This window comes from Rana temporaria, chromosome 6, assembly GCF_905171775.1.
Source record: "Rana temporaria chromosome 6, aRanTem1.1, whole genome shotgun sequence".
In the NCBI taxonomy this organism is placed as follows: Eukaryota; Metazoa; Chordata; class Amphibia; order Anura; family Ranidae; genus Rana; species Rana temporaria.
Window position 1 is genome coordinate 25,061,317 of NC_053494.1, and position 20,249 is coordinate 25,081,565.

A 20,249-nucleotide genomic window follows, 5' to 3' on the forward strand; every position below is an offset into this window, starting at 1 on the left:
TGGGTGGATATTATTTTAATGAACTTAGCTATTTTTAGAAGCTGAAAGGAGCTTTATTAAAAGAAGCGGCACGCTGAGTATGTCATTCGCTGCATAAACAGTGGCAAAATAGAGCTTTATAGGAAACATATAGGGCTAGATTCAGCAAGAATTTACGACGGCGTATCTATCTATCTACGCCGCGTAAATTCAAAGCTGCGCCGGCGTATCTTCTTTCTGTATTCAGAAAGCAAGATACGCCGAAATTAGGCTAAGATCCGACTGGCGTAAGTCTCTTACGCCGTCGTATCTTAGGCCTTGTACAAAAGAGCGAACATGTCCGATGAAAACGGTCCGCGGACCGTTTTCATCGGACATGTCCGCTCGGAGATTTCGGTGTGATGGTTGTACACACCATCAAACCGAAATCCCCGCGGACAGACAGCGCGATGACGTGGCGGTGACGTTGACGCCGCCACGTCCGCAAACCCGGAAGTTCAATGCTTCCACGCATGCGTCGAATCACTTCGACGCCATGCGCGGCTTCTCGGACCAGCGGACATGTCCGACAGACAGGCTTCCAGCGGACAAGGTCTTAGCATGCTAAGAAACTTTTGTCCGCTGGAAACCTGTCCGCTATTCCGGGAAACTGTCCGGTCGGCCCTACACACGACCGAACATGTCCGCGGAAACTGGTCCGACGGACCAGTTTCACCGGACATGTTCGGTCGTGTGTACGAGGCCTACGTTGCATATTTAAGCTGGCCGCTAGGTGGCGCTTCCGTCGATTTCAGCTTAGAATATGCAAATGAGCTGGATACGCCGAATCAGAAACGTACGTGCGCCCGGCGGATTTTTTTTTTACGTAGTTTGCATAAGGCTTTTTCCGGCGTAACGTTACTCCTGCTATATGAGGCATAGCCAATGTTAAGTATGGACGTCGTTCCCGCTTCAAATTTTGAAAATGTTACGTCGTTTGCGTAAGTCGTTCGCGAATAGGGCTTTGCGTAAATTACATTCACGTCGAAAGCATTGACTATTTGCGACGTGATAAGGAGCATGCGCACTGGGATACGTTCACGGCCGGCACATCTGCCGTTCGTGAGAAACGTCATTTACGTTGGGTCATGTTTTATTTGCATAAAACACGCCCACCGCTTGACAATTTGAATTCGGCGCGCTTACGCCAGCAGATTTACGCTACGCCGCCACAACTTATGTAGCAAGTGCTTTGTGAATACTGCACTTGCCTCTCTAAATTGTGGCGGCGTAGCGTAAATAACATACGCTACGCCCGCACAAACTTACGTCCCCCTACCTGAATCTAGCCCATAGCTTTTATATATATTTTATTTTATTTCATTAAGGACATACAAAAAAATACAGTTATTATTAATTATTTATTTTTAGACACATGAAATATTGCAAAAAAATATTTTTTTTTTCTTTAAGCTAGTCTAATATGGAGTATCTATAAGATTATTATATTATTTTTGTTTTAGCTTGCAAAAATAAAGTAATGGTGAGAATAATTCTCATTTTTTATTTAATTTTTTTTAGCTAGACAAATATGAAGTATTGATAAGAATAATTTATTTGTTGTTTTGTTTTAGCCTGGCAAATATGAAGTAGTAATAAGAATAATACATTTTTTGTTTTGTTTTAGCCTAGAAAATATGAAGTATTGATAAGGCTCCATTCACATCTAGGCGTCCCGGATCACAGGCTTAATCAATGCGATCCTGCCCGCGACCCCGAATCGCCGCAAATTGCAGGACGCCCTTTGCTTCCAATGGCACCCTGATTGTGGCGCGACTTTGCCGCCTGGCAAATCACGCGGTAAAATCACGCAAACAGAATCGCAGTACGCCTATCGCCCAAGTTCCGGAACTTCTTTTGGGCGGAAGGCGTACCGCAATTCTTTTTTTTTTTCAATATTTTTTATTTGTAAACAGAGGAATTGGCCCGTCACGGGCTTCAGCAGTTACAATCATTACGGCGTAAACAATACACTCCACTCATAAATTGAAAAGGCATCAAGAGAAATAACAGTATGACAGGGCACCGTACACGGTTTTATCATTAACGTTTCCTAACCGGAACCACGTCTTTCCAAGATGGCAAAAGAGATCTAGCCCGAGAGCTAGTACGGTTCCCCCTCAAGTAACGCGTAGTAATTTTGATAAATCTCCTACTGCCTATGGGGCGCACCGCAATTCTGTTTGCGCGATTTTAGTCAAGTCGAGTCAAGCTTTCTTGTCATTCTACTACACGTGAGGAAATACGGTAGTATAAAAATGAGTATGTCCCCGCGATTCACTGGGGTTTACAAAACTGCAGCTGTGCATAGCAACCAATCAGCTTCTAGGTTTCATTGTCAAAGCCTACACTAGTAGAACTTTGCTCGATTGATTGAGCACTATTCTTTCCACTGAAACCAATGATGGGGATTCATTATTTGCTCTCACTAATACCATGGCGTTTTCCAATCCCAATGGCCACAGCCTGGTCCCTCTAAATAACGGAAACAACTCCGAAACTTCGCCTACTACCTCCAAAACAGAGGAGTGGCCTGGCTGTGTCACGTAGTCTAAAAGCTGGGTGTAATTCTCCGTATCTGTTCTTATTCTGTATGTATAGACTCTGCACAGTAACACTTCTCTTGTTCTGTGTGTTGGGTGAAATTCTTGGTATCTATTCCTATTCTGTATGTATGGACTCTGCACAGTACCACTTCTTTTGTCCTGTATGTTGGGTGTTATGCCGCATACACACGATCATTTTTCGGCATTAAAAAAAAAACAAAGTTTTTCAGCATGTAGAAAAAAAACTAAGGCCCAGATTCTCAAAGGCGTTACGACGGCGCAACATCATTTGCGCCGTCGTAACTCCCCATCTGGCCCCGGGTATCTATGCAACTGATTCTTAGAATCAGTTACGCATAGATACCCATTAGATCTGACAGGCGTAAGGCTCTTACGCTGTCAGATCTTAAAAGCAATTTTTTTTCCCGCCGCTAGGTGTCGCATTGTCGTTTTCCCCGTCGTCTATGCAAATGAGGTAAGTACGCGAGATTCCCGAACATACGAGCGGTCGACGCTGAGAATTTACGTCGTTTCCGTAGCGTACGCGACGCGTAAGGTTGCCCCTGCTATTATGAGGGGCAACCAATGTTAAGTATGGCCGTCGTTCCCGCTTCGAATTTTAAAAAAATTACGTTGTTTGCGTAAGACGTCCGTGAATGGCGCTGGACGCCATTTACGTAAACGTCTAAGCAAATGACGTCGGGGCGACGTCATTTAGCGCAATGCACGTCGGGTAATTTACCCGACGGAGCATGCGCAGTACGCTCGGCGCGGGAGCGCGCCTAATTTAAATGGTGCCCGCCCCATTTGAATTGGGCGGGCTTGCGCCGAGCGATTTAACGATACACCGCCGCAAGTTTACAGGTAAGTGTTCTGAGAATCAGGATGTAAACCTGTAAACCTGCGGCGGTGTAACGTACATCACATACGTTACGCTGCCCAGGAGCAACGTAAATGTATGAGAATCTGGGCCTAAGTTTTTCCAACTTCAACATTAAAACGACGTTGCCCACACACCATCATTTAAAAAAAATACTCTAGCAAAGCGCGGTGACGTACAACACGTACGACGGCACTATAAAGGGGAAGTTCCCATGCGGATGACGCCACCCTTTGGTCGTTTTTCAGAACCCGAAAAATTATGTGAAGCCCGCACACGATCATTTTAAATGACATTTTTTAAAAACAACGTTTTTTTCATGCCGAAAAATGATCGTGTGTACGCGGCATAATTCTCAGTATCTGTTGTTATTCTGTACGTATGGACTCTGCACAGTACCACATCTTTTGTCCTGTATGTTGGGTGTAATTCTCAGTATCTGTTCTTATTCTGTATGTACCGTATTTATCGGCGTATACCGCGCACTTTTTTGCCCTGAAAATCAGGGCAAAATCGTGGGTGCGCGGTATACGCCGATACCCGCTTTCCCGCGCCGAGTTTTGAATACTGCGCCAACATATACCGAGCATAGTACACTCAGGTATAGTTGGGCAGTCTCGGCTCCTTCCGCACTCACGTCCTGGACGTACAGGACGTCAGCGCGGGTAGCCGAGCATTGCCGACAATACACGAGTGTACTGCGCTCTGTATATGTCGGCGCAGTATTCAAACTCGGCGCGGGAAACGAGCGGGGAGGACGCGAGGACGCCGCAGAAGGACGCCGGACCCGCCGAAGAGGACACCGGACCCGCCGCAGAAGGACACCCGAAGCCGCAGAAGGACGCCGGACCCGCCGAAGAGGACACCCGAAGCCGCAGAAGGACGCCGGACCCGACATGGACGCCGCGCAAGACACCAAAACTGTAAGTACAAAAAAAACTTTTTTTTCACAGGATTGGGGGCCACTTTAGGGGTGCGCGGTATACGCGGGAGCGCGTTATACCGTGATAAATACGGTATATGCTCTGCACAGTACCACTTCTCTTGTCCTGTATGCTGGGTGTAATTCTCAGTATCGGTTTCCCCCCAAAGCTCATATAGGTGTGATACTCGGGTATCCCCACACTATATAGTAGACATGAAACATAATTATAAGATAATGGCAAAGCAGTGAAATAAAAAGCACATCAAAAACAGGACAGAATTACCACAACAGCTCAGAAAGAAAGTACTATTTTCCATAGAAAACAACATAAAAGTGAACTGTTTACAAGATTCATAGTGGCACAAATAAAGGAGAAGTCCAGCCATCGAAATAGAGAACTTAAACCTAGCCTGGTTCTCATTTTGTATTGTAAACATTTTAGTTTGGCACATGGTATGCAAGACATCTGATTTCTTTAAACAGCCATGACAGTCAAATCAAGCCTCAATTTTCAAGAATTAATGAGACTCAGTCGTCAATGGGTATCTGTAACAGTGCGAATCTCAGCTATTTAATTGGTATAACAGCTCAGCCTTACCGATTAGGAATAACTTATTTTTTCCTTATTAACCAATATTCTCTCCTCGTCAGATCTGAGTGTCAGGGCTGAAATCAGGCTGTAGGTGCAGCATCCTGTGTCCTGTCCCTTGACAAAATCTGTTGATGACGAAATGCGTCAGCAGGCAAGGCTGCATCATGCACGCTATTTTATTGTTCCTTTGGCCATTCAGAGTGAGTTGTCCTGGTTTACCTGCATTTATTTAAGTTTATATTAGATATTAAAGGTATTAAACTCGGCTAATGCCCCAGTGCATTACTTTGCCCAGGGGCCCATGATACTATTAAGATGGCACTGCCTGCACCACAAAGAGGCCTGTTTAATACATTTACTACATTCAGTTCATTCATTCAGTATTACGATGATCCATAATCAGTGCACCATATGGTCAGGCGTTCACATTTGCCAACTACAGTCTGTGATAATTAACTCACGCACAGCTCAACTTTATGTGCGAATGAGTTTTCTATGCTGGATATTTGTACCATCCAACTATGAGGAGAAAAATATACTGTATATCTAAGATATTTATTTACACATCACCCTTCATGGGGCACTTATAACTGAGGACTCTCCCTCAGCTTCCTCTATGTTCTGTTATAGATCACAGTGATGAATTTTTGATACTGAATATAATGGATGAAGATTGGCTTGCTCGGTTTGCTGAAATACGCAATATTGGAACTAACTTAAAGCGGGAGTTCACCCAATGATGTTTTTTTTTCTCTTTTACCCTTAGAAGTATGCTCATTTTGTCTAGGGGAATCGGCTAGTTGTTTTAAAATCCGAGCATTACTTACCGTTGTAGAGGGCGATCTTCTCCGCCACTTCCGGGTATGGGTCTTCGGGACTGGGCGTTCCTTCTTGATTGACAGTCTTCCGACAGGCTTCCGAAAGGCTTCCGACGGTCGCATCCATCGCGTCACGAGTAGCCGAAAGAAGCCGAACGTCGGTGCGGCTCTATACTGCGTCTGCGCACCGACGTTCGGCTACTTTCGGAAAATCGTGACGCGATGGATGCGACCTTCGGAAGCCTGTCGGAAGACTGTCAATCAAGAAGGAACGCCCAGTCCCGCAGCCCATACCAGGAAGTGGTGGAGAAGATCGCTCTCTACAACGGTAAGTAATGCTCGGATTTTAAAACAACTAGCCGATTCCCCTAGACTAAATGAGCATACATCTAAGGGTAAAACAGCATTTTACCGGCGAACCTCCGCTTTAATATAGCAGAACCTGGAAAAAGGGTGGAGAGTTGGGACTTTAAATGAGATGCGTTTTAGCAGTATGCGATTAAGTATATATATGGAATATAAAAAATGTTTCCATAATATAGCGGGAACTTTGGATTACGAGCATAATCCGTTCCAGGAGAATGCTTGTAATCCAAAGCACTCGCATATCAAAGTAAGTTTCCCCATAGAAGTCAATGGAAACTAAAAAAATTTGTTCCACATTGACTTCTATGGCATGCAATACCGCATATGGCCAGAGGTGAGAGGCACCAGAGAGACTCGGAAATACTTGAAGACCGTTCGGCTGCATTTGGAAACCCTTGGGAACGGAGTATTTCCAAGTATGTTCAAGTGTTTCCAAGTATTTCCAAACAGCTCCGGCGCCCCCACACCTCTGGCCAAATGTGGTACTGCACACTGCAGAGGCTTGAATTGAGACAACACTCGCAAACCGAGTCAGAATTAAAAAATAATTGCTCGTATTGCAAAACGCTTGTTCCACTGTGTATAAAATGTTTGCTTGCTTTTGGATTTTATACAGTAGTTGTGAATTATCCATATTTCATTGAGACTCCTCCAAGGAAGTTTGCGTTATTTTATTATACATACCAACCTATAATTGTTTGGTAATATCCTTGTGACAAAGATATAGGACATAAGCTAGATATGCAAGTTTATATGGACTACCATGACCTATGAAAGGGATGCTTTGGAATTTGGGCTTTTTCTTTTTTGAATGTTTTTGCTGTATAAGGTGATCTTTTTTCTGGCTAAAGGAAAGAAAGGGGGAAACGCCACCTAATTGCAGCATCAAACATTAGGGTTTATTATCACAGGTCAAAAATATTCACAGGAGATAAGTAAACAGACTTATAGTATAGTGTATTGTCCATCACTCCTTCTGCTCCTTCTAGAGGCCTTTGGAAGGAGCAGGGAGCTCCGAGCGCGCAGCCTGACCTTTTCAACCACCTCTTCCTCTCCTAATGCCCAACGGTTTCCATTGAACCAGCCGATGCCACCCAACATTTGGCCTGTGTATAGTAGGCTTTAGCCTCTGTTTGATCTGCAACTGCCATGGTGCTGCACATGTGATCAGTTATGACACCAACCATAGGATGGTTTGACAGTTTGGATGAGAGCACAAGCAAATGTGACAGTCAGCTAGGAATATTAAAGAGGAAGTAAACCCTGATGGGTTTACTTCCTCTTTGTTTCCCTGCAAAGGTAAAGCATAATGTGTCACTTACCTGCATGAGAAGGCCGCAATGTCCCGGTCTTCCTCGCTAGTAGCGAGCGGCCATTTTTCACCCCTCTTCTTCTGAGGTCCACGAACTCTGGCTCTGTGACTAGCCGGAGTCGCGTGACAACGTGTGACGTCACTCTTGCGCATGCGCGTGGGAGCCGTCACTTACGGCATGGCCCCATTCATAAAACGGTACGCTCAGTGCGCCTGTGCCGTCGTCTGCATTCGCATTCGCCGTAGACATCGGTACAGTCTTTTTTCCAGATATCTCCTAAACTGTGTAGGTTAAGGAGATATTGCAAGCACCTACAGGTAAGCCTTAATCTAGGCTTACCTGTAGGTGAACGTTCTACCTGAGGGTTTACAACCACTTTAATGCTTTGAAATCAATGGGATTAGTCTTGATTTAAGATTTATTTGGAAAAGTCCAATATCAGTATTATTTTGAAGACAGGTTGACGACCTCTTATATCTGATATACCACCCTCTACATAGCAATACAGACATGTTCATAGGTCTAACTATTCTCCACTCTAACCAAAACCAGGAGTTGGGCTTTGATATCTTCCATGTCCAAATTCATTACCCCAGTCATGCATCCTCTCTATTCGTCCATTCATGCTCTAACATGCTCTTTTAGTTGTTTTGTGATATGCAATGCATACTAGCACATTATGCCTATACTTTGCAGGGAAGAAGAAAGGAAGGAAAACCCACCAGGGTTTACTTCCTCTTTAACTGCCCAGTAGGCAAGTGGTTAAAGTAGATTGTCACTGGCTACAGAGAGGTCAAGAGTACAGAGTCGGTCAGGACCAAAGAGGGAGCAGAATGGCCCAAGTAACCCAGAGTATACCTGATCTGGCAGCTTTTTCATTGGGAATCATTAGACAGGTAGAAAAGAGAATTGGATACCATGGTGTGTGTGTAGGAGAGGTACAGGTAGAGCCGTGGTTAGCCTGTGGGAGGTCCTGTCCCAGAAAGAAAGAAGAATCGCATAGTCAGGCACAGTATTTTAACAAAGTGTGGCCCCGCAGTCTATCTGCAGTTAAAGATGCCTATAGAACAGCATATGCAATACAAAATCTTGTTCTGCCATGGTGTAGGTGACACAAGGGGGTTTTTCATCTGCTGTAAAGCCACCCCTGAACCTTGGATGACATATACATGGCACTATTCAGTTTGATCTACATAGTCCCTGTTATGCTTTTCTATTCCGTCTGGTATTTGCATCTTGCACTTAAGCTAAAAATATGTTAAGTTTGTCACAAGTTGTCAGCTGATGGCTTTCTGAAGAGGCAAATGAGTTTTCTATTGCAGAGAAAAATGTCAAAAAACACCAAGGTGTACCAATCCTTCTACATTCAACTAAATTAGGTTTTTGCAATTTCTATCTCCTTTAGAGGAGTTTTCACCTCACTTCCCATTCCTGTGAACATGTCACTGAAACAGGAAGTTAGGAGCCAGTGCTCTGGATGGTCTGAGGAGACCTGTAACGCACAAAGTGCTCTGAATAGTCTGAGAAGACCTGTAATGCACAGTGCTCCAGATGGTCTGAGGAGATTTGCAACCCACAGTGCTCTGGATGGTCTGAGGAGACCTGTAATGCACATTGATCTGGAAAATCAGAGAAGACTTGTAATGCACACAGTGCTCTGGAAAGTCTGAGAAAACCTGTAATGCACACAGTGCTCTGGATGGTCCGAGGAGACCTGCAATGCATACAGTGCTTTGGATGGTCTGAGGAGACCCCTAATGCACAGTGCTTTGGAAAGTCTGAGGAGACCTGTAATGCACAGTGCTCTGGGTGGTCTGAAAAGACATGTAATGTACAGTGCTCTGGATGGTCTGAGGACACCTGTAATGCACAGTCCTCTGGAAAGTCTGAGAAGACCTGTAATGCACACAGTGCTCTGGATGGTCTGAGGAGACCTGTAATGCACACAGTGCTCTGGATGGTCTGAGGAGACGTGTAATGCACACAGTGCTCTTGATTGTCTGAGGAGACCTGTAATGCACGCAGTGCTCTGGATGGTCTGAGGAGACCTGTAATGCACACAGTGCTCTGGATGGTCTGAGGAGACGTGTAATGCACACAGTGCTCTTGATTGTCTGAGGAGACGTGTAATGCACGCAGTGCTCTGGGATGGTCTGAGGAGACGTGTAATGCACACAGTGCTCTGGGATGGTCTGAGGAGACGTGTAATGCACACAGTGCTCTTGATTGTCTGAGGAGACGTGTAATGCACACAGTGCTCTGGGATGGTCTGAGGAGACGTGTAATGCACACAGTGCTCTTGATTGTCTGAGGAGAGGTGTAATGCACAGTGATCTGGACAGCATGTGTGGACAGGAAACCAAGTGGCAGGAGAGCAGGATGGGCAGAGTTTATGACCTAAAGTGATATTAAAGGATAATTTTTATAAATAAAAAAGAGGTTTTACTTATATTGTTGCACAGATGTGAATTAGGGACCCTAGATTGTAAGCCCCATGAGGTCTGGGACTGATGTGTATGTATAATAAAATATATAAAGTGCTGCATAAATTGATGGCGCTATAAAAGAAACCTGTAATAAATATTTTTCAACACATTTACAGATTTTTCAGTTTTTAAGCAAAGGCAACAATAACTATCTATACATTTATTAATTAATATATATATATATATTTTTTTTTAACTCTAACCCTAAACTGAAACTTGTTTTCAAAAATGGAGCTTTCCTGCTCCTCCTGCCAGTAAGTTGTGATTCGCAGCTCCCAATATTGAGTTTGCATACAAAGTGCTGTAGGGCATCGTCAATTACCCAAAGCTGAGACATCTGCAGAAAATTAAATATGCAAATGGAATAATTGGCTGATTTCCAGTAAGAATCTTACATGCAGTACCAAACTAACTGTCTGCCAGGCAGATTGTAACCCATTCTGTGCCGCTGCGTAGTATGGTAATGGGGCTTATAACAATCCCCCATAACAGTATGGGATTCATACTGGTGTGTGTATGTGTAATGATGTACTGGTGTGTGTGTGTGCACAATAGTGTACTGGTGCGTGTATGTGTAATGATGTACTGGTGTGTGTGTGTGCACAATAGCATACTGGTGCGTGTATGTGCAATGATGTACTGGTGTGTGTGTGTGCACAATAGCATACTGGTGCGTGTATGTGTAATGATGTACTGGTGTGTGTGTGTGTGCACAATAGCATACTGGTGCGTGTATGTGCAATGATGTACTGGTGTGTGTGTGTGCACAATAGCATACTGGTGCGTGTATGTGTAATGATGTACTGGTGTGTGTGTGTACACAATAGTGTACTGGTGTGTGTATGTGTAATGATGTACTGGTGTGTGTATGTGTAATGATGTAATGGTGTGTGTGTGCACAATAGTGTACTGGTGTGTGTGTGTGTGTGCACAGCACAATCATGTATTGGTGTGTGTGTGCACAATTATGTATTGGTGTGTGTGTGCACAATTATGTATTGGTGTGTGTGTATGTGCAATGGTATGTGTGTGTGTGTGTGTGTGTAATGATGTATTGGTGTGTTTATGCAATGATACTTGTATATACAGTATATGTGATGTGTGTGTATATTTGTTGAATGGCTCTCTAATGAGGCCAACTCTACAGCGCAGCACAATGCATATACCATTTAGTGTGCTTCTTTGCTTAAAATAGGTCATGTGCATTTATTGATTGATTGTGGTGCCTGGTGCATTTCAAAATTAATATGCAGCAAATGTTAATGTGTACTATACAATAAAAGTGTGAACCCAGCCTCAGTGTTAGGCTGCATTCACACCTGAGCGTTGGTCGTTTGGTCGTTTTTTTGGGCGTTTTTTCCGGCGTTTTGTCGCGAGTATTCATGCTTATTTGTGCGTTTGCATACAGCGTCGTCCGATGTTTTTGTACTTTGACGTTTTTTATTTTAGCCAATAGGAAAAATGATCATCTTTTCATCACTTGTTGCTATGTTGGTAGATTTGTTCAATCTTCTGCCTGGGTGAAAAGTTCTATTGATTAAAGCGACAAAACGCCCGTAGCAAACGCCCATTGTCGCGCAAGTCGCTTGAATCGAGCGTTTCCATTACTTTCTATGGGAAATGGAAACGCTCAAATACGCCCAAACCTCCCGATACGCGCGACAAAAAAGGGTCCGGAACTTGTTTGAGCTTCAGGCGTTCGGCGTGCAGATGTGAACCATCTCCATAGGGTATAATGTTATTTTTCCCCTCCAGCGTATTGTAGCGTCGCGCTTCAGGCGACAAAACGCCTAGGTGTGAATGCAGCCTTAGGGCTCTGCTCACTTTACTGATGGCTGCCAAACAATATAAAAAGCGCCGGTATGGCAGACGCTGGAATTCATGAGTACTTTCTAATAAAACTCTATGGTGTCACCTAAATAATTATCCTTACTTCTAAGGCCCCATACACACGAGAGGATTTATCCGCGGATACGGTCCAGCGGACCGTATCCGCGGATAAATCCTCTCGAGGATTTCAGCAGATTTCTATGCGATGGCGTGTACACACCATCGCATTGAAATCCGCGCGGAAATCCTCTGGCGATGACGCGTCGCGCCGTCGCCGCGATTATGACGCGGCGACGGGCGCGACGCTGTCATTTAAGGAATTCCACGCATGCGTCAAATCATTACGACGCGTGCGGGGAATCCCTTTGGACGGATGGATCCGGTGAGTCTGTACAGACGAGCGGATCCATCCGTTGGGATGGATTCCAGCAGATGGATTTGTTGAGCATGTCAGCAAATATCCATCTGCTGGAAATCCATCCCAGGGGATATTTATCCGCGGATAAATATCCGACGGAGTGTACACACCATAGAATCTATCCGCAGAAACCCATTTGATGGGATTTATCTGCGGATAGATTCTATGGTGTGTATGGGGCCTCAGGGATGGCTGTTTGTGCTGTAACTCACTTGTATTCCTCCCTGTTGATGTACAAATGTCAGCTCAGTTTCCGTCATTCAAGGCCTCTATGGAAGTGCTGACCCATTTCTCTGAGTTGTTGGAAGAGACAAAACTGTTTATCAAGAAATCCTTTATATTGTTATTATCATCTATGAGCTCGGGGAGGTAATAGAGCGACCTTAAAGCTTAAAAGAGTAGTATGTTTTTTTTTTAATGATCATACTTACCTGAACTATTTTCATATTACTGGGTTTACGGGCAATCTGCCTTGTTTACATACTAGGTACGTGATCTGGTACAGAGCAGCTGCCCTGCCGCAGTATATGTGTGGTAGGAGGCTGTTAAGTGGTTAAAGAAGATGACAAATTTGGGTTGCCCCCAAGACAGTAATAGAGGGGAAATCTTCCAATCGGCACACTAGTCCTGGTGACAGCCAGGGACTCCCCAACTTTGGATGGCTTTTCCCTCACTTCCTGTTGTAGCTAAAACTAAAAGGGGTTGTAACCCGCACTTTCTTTATCCAAAAAGGAAACAAAAAAACGTTAGTTCTGCTTTAAGCATAGGGCATATGGTAGGACATCCAACGACAATTCCCTGTGCCAGGTGTGGTATACTTGACATGCTTTTATTGAGAAGAGGGAGTTAGTGTGGAAGATGAGGATACTCTGCCAATGAGTGATTGGAGCTACTTCTGTTCTAAGGGGAGTCTGGAATGTGCTGACTAGGGGTACATAATACTGAGTTTTGTTTTATTATATATATGAGAGCAGCAGCACCGCGTTCATTGTCGTTGAAGTGTGAAATACGACGCTGGATGTGCAATGCTACACCTCTCCTTCACACTGAAAAACACAATCCTGTCAGCCAGTGCCTCACAATACATAATAGCATGTTATCTAAATGCTAAATAAACCCAATTAAAGACACAGTCCATCCATATTCCTTTAGTCATGAATTTATTAAAAGAAAAAATAGCAGTGTAATTCCCAGTATGTTACTGTGCCTAGGCACCCCTGTACCTACAGTCTCATAGCTGTATATCAGTAGTGTGGGATCTAAGGCACCGCTGCCTCTGATTACTAGTCTCAGGAGATTTGGAGTGATATTTGGTGATGTCACTAATGTTCTACTTGCTAAAGGCTCTGATATAAAGATGCCCCAGAAGACGTAATCTATGACGAAACATGTAGGGTGGTGCTGCTGCATGCTGATGTCATCTAGGGTTGCCACATTATCCCTTTAGTCCAGGACACACATTAATTACACAGGTTCTGTGGCTGATTAAGGTGCTAATTAAACTAACTTGGTGTCTTGCCTACATTAAATCAGCCTCCAACCTGTGTGATTAATGTGTGTCCTGGATTAAAAGGATGATGTGGCAACCCAAACGTCATCGCATTTACACTGATGCCGGAAGTGCGGGTGTATCGTTTTGCCGGCAAGACTGTACAGTTGGCATATATATCTCGTATTGGATGTAAGTATAACTTTTAGGTGTTTTAATAAACTAGTAAACAATTTTACACTGTTGGAGCATCTCTTTCCCTTTATACATCCGTCCATGTCAATTGATGTGGCTGGTCCGGAGTTAAGGAGAGATGGTCCAATGTCCATCCATGATTTACCACCATTACTAGTATAAAAAAAAATTCCAGTATTTATCCCATAGTTTGTGGAGAAATATCCTTACTCTAGGTATGGAGGAGCATGGGACCCTTTCTCCATCTTAACCCTCATATTCCCCAGACCAGCAGACTCAGCTAACCAGCCTCCATCAGTAACCAAAATATCACTTTGGGTGGACTGACTACCCAAATTTACCTGTCTCGGGTCTTCATTGGATAAATTGATTGCAGCAGGAGCCATTGGCTCCCACTGCTGTCAGTCAAATCCAGTGACCCAGGGGGCGGGCTGAGTCCTGCTGTCTGTGTCAGTGGACGCAGCAGCAGGACTTGGGAGTGCACCAGTATGCATGCCCTCATGGAAAGCACTTCTTCGTGGGGGCACTCGAAAAAAGGAGGAGCCAGGAGCGCCACTGGGGCACCCAGAAGAGGGGGACTGAGGCTATTCTGTGCAAAACCCTTGCACAGAGGAGGTAAGTATAACATGTTTGTTTTTACAACACCTTCATATTTAACATCACCTCCTAGTTGACCACTCCTTTGCTGCAGTGGTCCCAAACATTTTGACACCAGGGTCCAGTTTTGTGGAAGAAAATTTAACCAGGAGGTATTATATAGTCAGCCTTTGGCTGAGCTGGGGTGATATAGCCAGGGAGATCTAGACAGCCAGACATGTGCATCGTAGCGCACATTACCCAATCACAATTCAAGTGACTGGAGAACATGAGAATAAGTGCAGGAACTTCCCCCTTCTAAGTCACTTTGTGTCTCCCCTACCCACCTGTGACCACACCAATGAGTTCAGCCCATTGGTTCAGCCCCTACCCCCCTCTGAGCACCAACTTTTGGTTCCACCCCCTACCCAGCTCCGAGTACGGCCCCTTTTAGAGAGTATAGAGCCAAGTATTATTTTGTAGTGCTTAGTAATTTGTATGGAGTTTGGTAATGAGAAAAATAAAAGCAATAAAATAGATCCCCTGCAGCCAGCAGCAATAGAACCCCCCCCCCCCCCAGCAAGAATTGACCCCCAGCAGCAGCAACAGATTTTCCAGAAGCCAGCATCAACAGACTCTCTAGCAGTCAGCAACAGTATACCCCTCCCTAAACAGTAGATCCCTTACAGCAACAATTGACCTCCCAAAAACAAAAGATCCTCCGCCAACAACAATAGATTTCCACACAAAAATAGATCCCCTCCAGCACATAAATACCCCAGGAGCCAGCGTCAATAGACCCTCCATCACACCCCAGCACCCCTTGCCATTGCATACAGTCAGTGCTGGAGGTGCCGGAACCGCGTTCCCCCACGGAAATGCCCTGGAAATGATAATAGGATATGTTGTATAGACAAAGGCACTGTAGTTCATTTTTGGTTGGCATTGCCTCCAGCTTTGAAGTGAAGCTGTACCTTTTCAGCTTCATTCTTGATTATCATCATCCTCTAGCACTAGCTGGCACACCAGAAGTTGGAAAATGGGCAAGTCCAGGCCAGGTGACAGATGCACACCGTTGGGGTCAGGAGTGCACCGCTAAGGTAGTGGACCCTATGGCTAACTGCTGCAGATGGAACTCTGAGTGGTTCAGGAAAGAAGGTTCACTGGAGCACCAACACAGATCCCACTGGGAGCTAGAGCATAAAATTCCCCAGGGCGCTGAGTCTAAGAGCCAGCAGGTGTTCACCAGAGCCTCTAGTGGTGAGGATGGACTGTGCTGCAACTGGCTCCAGGTCGCGGCCCCCAGGGTCTTCCAGCTCCTGCTCACGATAGGCTACAGGAGGATAGAGAGGAAGCAGCAGCCCAGGAAATCAAGGGATAGTCAGGAGATAAGCCAAAGTTTGGGGCAACTAGCAGACAATGATAGACAGAGAACACGCCAAAGGTCAGGGTAACAAGCATGCAGTGATAGTCAAACAACAAGCCAAGATCGGTAACAGAAACAGAGGTAGAGCACACGGCAAGCAGGAGACAGGAAACCAAACACACAATATTGCTCAGGCAAGGCAGGCTTGGACAGCACGGTGTTAAAGTGGTTGTAAACCCTTACAGACCACTTAGACCTACAGGTAAGCCTAGATTAAGGCTTACCTGTAGGTGCAAGAAATATCTCCTACACCTACACGGTGTAGGAGATATTTCCAAAAGACATGCACCGATGTCCATGGCGCATGCACCGTAGACAACGGCGCGCAGATTCACTGAGCATGCCGTTACTAACGGCGATCATGCCATTAGTGGTGCCACCCGCACGCATTTGCAGGAGTGACGTCATTGCAGCTCCGGGCAGTCACAGCAGCGGAGCCGCGATACGAGGAAGACACTCTGGGAAAGATGGAGGAGAGGAACGAGCACCGCTGTGGGGGCTTCGATCTCAGGTAAGTAATACATAAAAAGCTAGTATGCTATGCATACTAACTCATTATGCCTTTTTCTTGCATGGGTTTTTTTTTTAAAGAATTTTTTTAAGAGGGTTTAGTTCCTCTTTAAATAGTGTATCCTGTAGAGGCTAGGGTGGAGCCACGCTGAGGGAAGACCACTTAAAGTGGAGTTCCACCCATAAATATAACATTACATCAGTAGTTTTAAAAAAATGTCATTAGTCCTTTACGGAATTTTTTTTTTTTTTAGATGCCTTCAAAGTGTTGTTGCTAGGCAGAATAGTTAATCTTCCCACTTCCTGCACCTAGGTGCTTAATGCTTCCTAACCTACACCGCACAGACTCCTGGGAATGTAGTGGGTGTAACTTTCCAGGAGTCTGTGCAATCCCCAGTCTCAAAGAATGATGTGACTTGGACAGCACAGGTGCTGAAACCTGATCTGACACTGCTTGTGCAGCACTGAGCATGTGCGAGATCTGCAAGGCTGAAATCCAGGAAGTCATACAGTCTGGCTTCATGATGCCCACACTTAAGATGGCCCCAGTCAATTTATATTTTATAAAGTGTCTAAATGCTGTAACAACCTAACAAAACGGACCTTAGTTTACAGGCCAACTTTACTAGAATACATTAAGCTTGTGTATTACAGGGGTATTTATATTTAAAAAGTGAAATTGTGGCCGGAACTCCGCTTTAACCATGCAGGTGTGAGAGTGCAGGCCCAAGGCCGATACACACACCAGAGGTAAGCAGGCAGACAGGGCATGAAGGCGATTCATGGCAGGGTGCTTCTTTGCTACAAGCAGAAAGTCTTGAATGACTTCGAAAAATCATCCTGATTGCTCTTGCATCTATGGTCTCGTTGGTACCTTCACTTACATTATTCCCCATTCATGCTTTTATCCATCTGTAGCACCTTATACCCGGCTATGTGATAGATTTACATCAGAAGTCAAACAAAAGAAGACATATATTCAGTTCTAGCATGAATGATTTTTTTTTCCAGTCACCAGGTGCTAAGATTTTGCAGAAGCAAGAAGCAATTGGTACAAATATAGAATCCCCCTCACCACAGACACCCACACAGTCAGACATCTGTGAAATAGAAGAGATAAAGGATATAAAAGGGTCACTGATAACATTTTGAACCTTGGAGATTTTAATGTCCTTTTAACCAGTCAAGGCAAGTTCAAATATCTCCTGCAATGAACTGGTTGGTATAAGGACATTGTGAGAAAGGAGAAGAGGTCAAATAAAAAACTTGCGAGCAGGACGTTTTCAGGAGAGAGACATGCTATGTTTTACTGCAATATCCACTTGTCGACCGCAATACGTATATTCCATGTTTCCCCCGAAAGTAAGACCTACCCCTAAAATAAGACCTAGCGTTATTTTCCAGGAGGGCTGCAATATAAGCCCTACCCCAAAATAAGCCCTAGTTTAAAATGCTTATAAAATCCTATAATCTACTCTATTACAGTAGTATTTAATGTACAATGTGTGTGTTTCTGTAATATAAGTGCGGGGAAGAGAGCTCCGGCGGGTCACAGAAGCGCAGAGCGGCGCTATAACAAAGGTATTTGGCACAATTATATAACAGAAACACACACATTGTACATTATATAATACTGTAATAGAGTGGATTACAGGATTTTACGAGCATTTTATCTCAGTTCACACTGGGGGTTCAAGTCAGGCAGGGAGAGAGAGGTGGAGAGAAGATAGCACATTACATGGTAAGACCTACCCCGAAAATAAGCCCTACTGTGTCTTTTGTTGCCAAAATTAATATAAGACCCGGGCTTATTTTCGGGGAAACACGGTATAGGTTGCAAATGGTTTACCAAAGTTATGGTTGAACCTACCAGCCATAACCCCGGTATTTTAATTTTCAGCTGACGGCTGGCTTTCTCATGGAAGCTATCCAAGTGGCTCATTAGTTTCTGATTCACTTTCAGAACCAGCGCTCGACTGTGTTTCTCGGGCATACCGTTTTTACTGGGAAATGATCTGACAGTGTGGCCGGCTGTTTGCCTTAGCCTTGGAAGATTGGAGCGGCGTTGTGACGTCACTTCCGGTCTAGGGTGGTAGTAAAAATATATATTTTTTAAAATCAAACGATCTACCTTTTTTCTGGTTTTTGATCTTATGTTTTTAAAGGTAAAGGAGATTTGGGGTCTTTTTGACCTCAGATCCCTTTCTTAAAGAAGACCTGTCATCCTAATTTCTATTTCAATGGATGTTTACACTCCTTATCATAGGAATAAAAGTGATAAAAAAAAATGAAAGGGACAGTGTAAAAATAAAAAATAATATAAATAGGAAAAAAAATTAAAGTGCCCCCATGTAAACTGTGTTCACACCACACATGTAATGTATCGCAAGTGAGGGCAATAATTCTAGCACTGGACCTTGCCTGTAACTCTAAAATAGAGGTAACCTGTAAAAAAAAATTACAGCAAAAGACTTTGGCCTGGATTCACGTAGCACTTACGCCGGCGTATCTCGAGATACGCCGCGTAAGTGTCAATGTGCGCCGTTGTATCTGTGCGCCGTGCCCACAGAACTAGTGGCGTGCACTAAACCGCCTTTCAGCCAATCAGGTGCACGAGTCTGTTATCCATCACCTGATTGCCTAAACAGACAGGCGCTGCAATTGGACGCCTATAAGGAGTGGCAGAATTTGCTGGGGCACAGTGGCAGCATTTGATGGGGCACAGTGGGAGCATTTGATGGGGCAGAGTGGCAGCATTTGATGGGGCACAGTGGCTGCGTTTGATGGGCATAAAGGCTGCGTATGATGGCACAGTAACTGCGTTTGATGGCACAGTGGCTGCGTTTGATGGGCATAAAGGCTGCGTATGATGGCACAGTAACTGCGTTTGATGGCACAGTGGCTGCGTTTGATGGCACAGTGGCTGCGTTGATGGACACAGTTTTAAATAACCTATGGGGCCTACACACGATCGGTTTGGACTGATGAAAACGGTCCTTCAGACCGTTGTCCTCTGGCGATCCTATCGTGTGTACGCGGCCTTATATGAATAGAAATAAAAAATCCCTTCATTTTCTGTGAGTTGTAAATCCCCAGTTACATTTTGGTGCTTTCCAATATGCGGTTATGGTCAATGTAACCACAATGTTTGTCACATAATAGGAGCAAGTAACTAGACTGACTCAAACACGCCTTAGAGCAGATATTCTCAATCAGCATTTCTCCAGAGGTAGTTGGGTTTCCGTTGGTTGGATGACCTCCTATCTGATGATGGCTGCATCGTTACAGGGCCAACACCACTTGGCAGAGCCAGCGACATGAGACCAGTGATTTTTTATTTGTCTGTAGGGGTGGCATTCTGACTGCCACTGTAAAGGACATTCTTCCCACTGACCCTCATGAATAAATTTTGGCAGGGGTTCCCTGAGACCTGAAATTTATTTGAAGGGTTCCTCTGGGGTAAAAAAAGGTAGTGGAAGCCTGCCTCAGAAGGATGGGTTTCAGGGAAAAGAGATTTAGACCGCGTACACACGATCGGTCTAAACCAATGAAAACGGACTGAAGGACCTTTTCATCGGTCCAAACCGAACGTGTGTGGGCCCCATCGGTTAGTTAACCTTGGGTCAAAAAAATGAGAACTTGCTTTAAAATTTAACCAATGGACGCCTAACCGATAGGTCAAAACCGATGGTTAGTATGCAAAAGCATCGGTTAAAAATCCACGCATGCTCAGAATCAAGTCGACGCGTGCTTGGAAGCATTGAACTTCGTTCAAAAATTAGTTTATGATACTCCGTGCTTTAACACACTAACTGTCATTAACTAAGGACTTACACTAATGTTAATGGGCCAGATTCACAA

General features: G+C 44.5%; 1 protein-coding gene and 1 long non-coding RNA gene across 2 annotated transcripts in view; both read left to right on the forward strand.

Annotated features, from left to right (window-relative positions):
• Window positions 1-20,249, forward strand: part of SYNGR3 (synaptogyrin 3) — a 63,947-nt gene that overhangs the window by 26,907 nt on the left and 16,791 nt on the right. The window lies entirely within an intron of this gene.
• LOC120943272 lies at window positions 9,528-9,892 on the forward strand. Its single transcript, XR_005750277.1, has 2 exons — window positions 9,528-9,582; window positions 9,776-9,892. It is a non-coding gene; the product is annotated as an uncharacterized LOC120943272 (long non-coding RNA).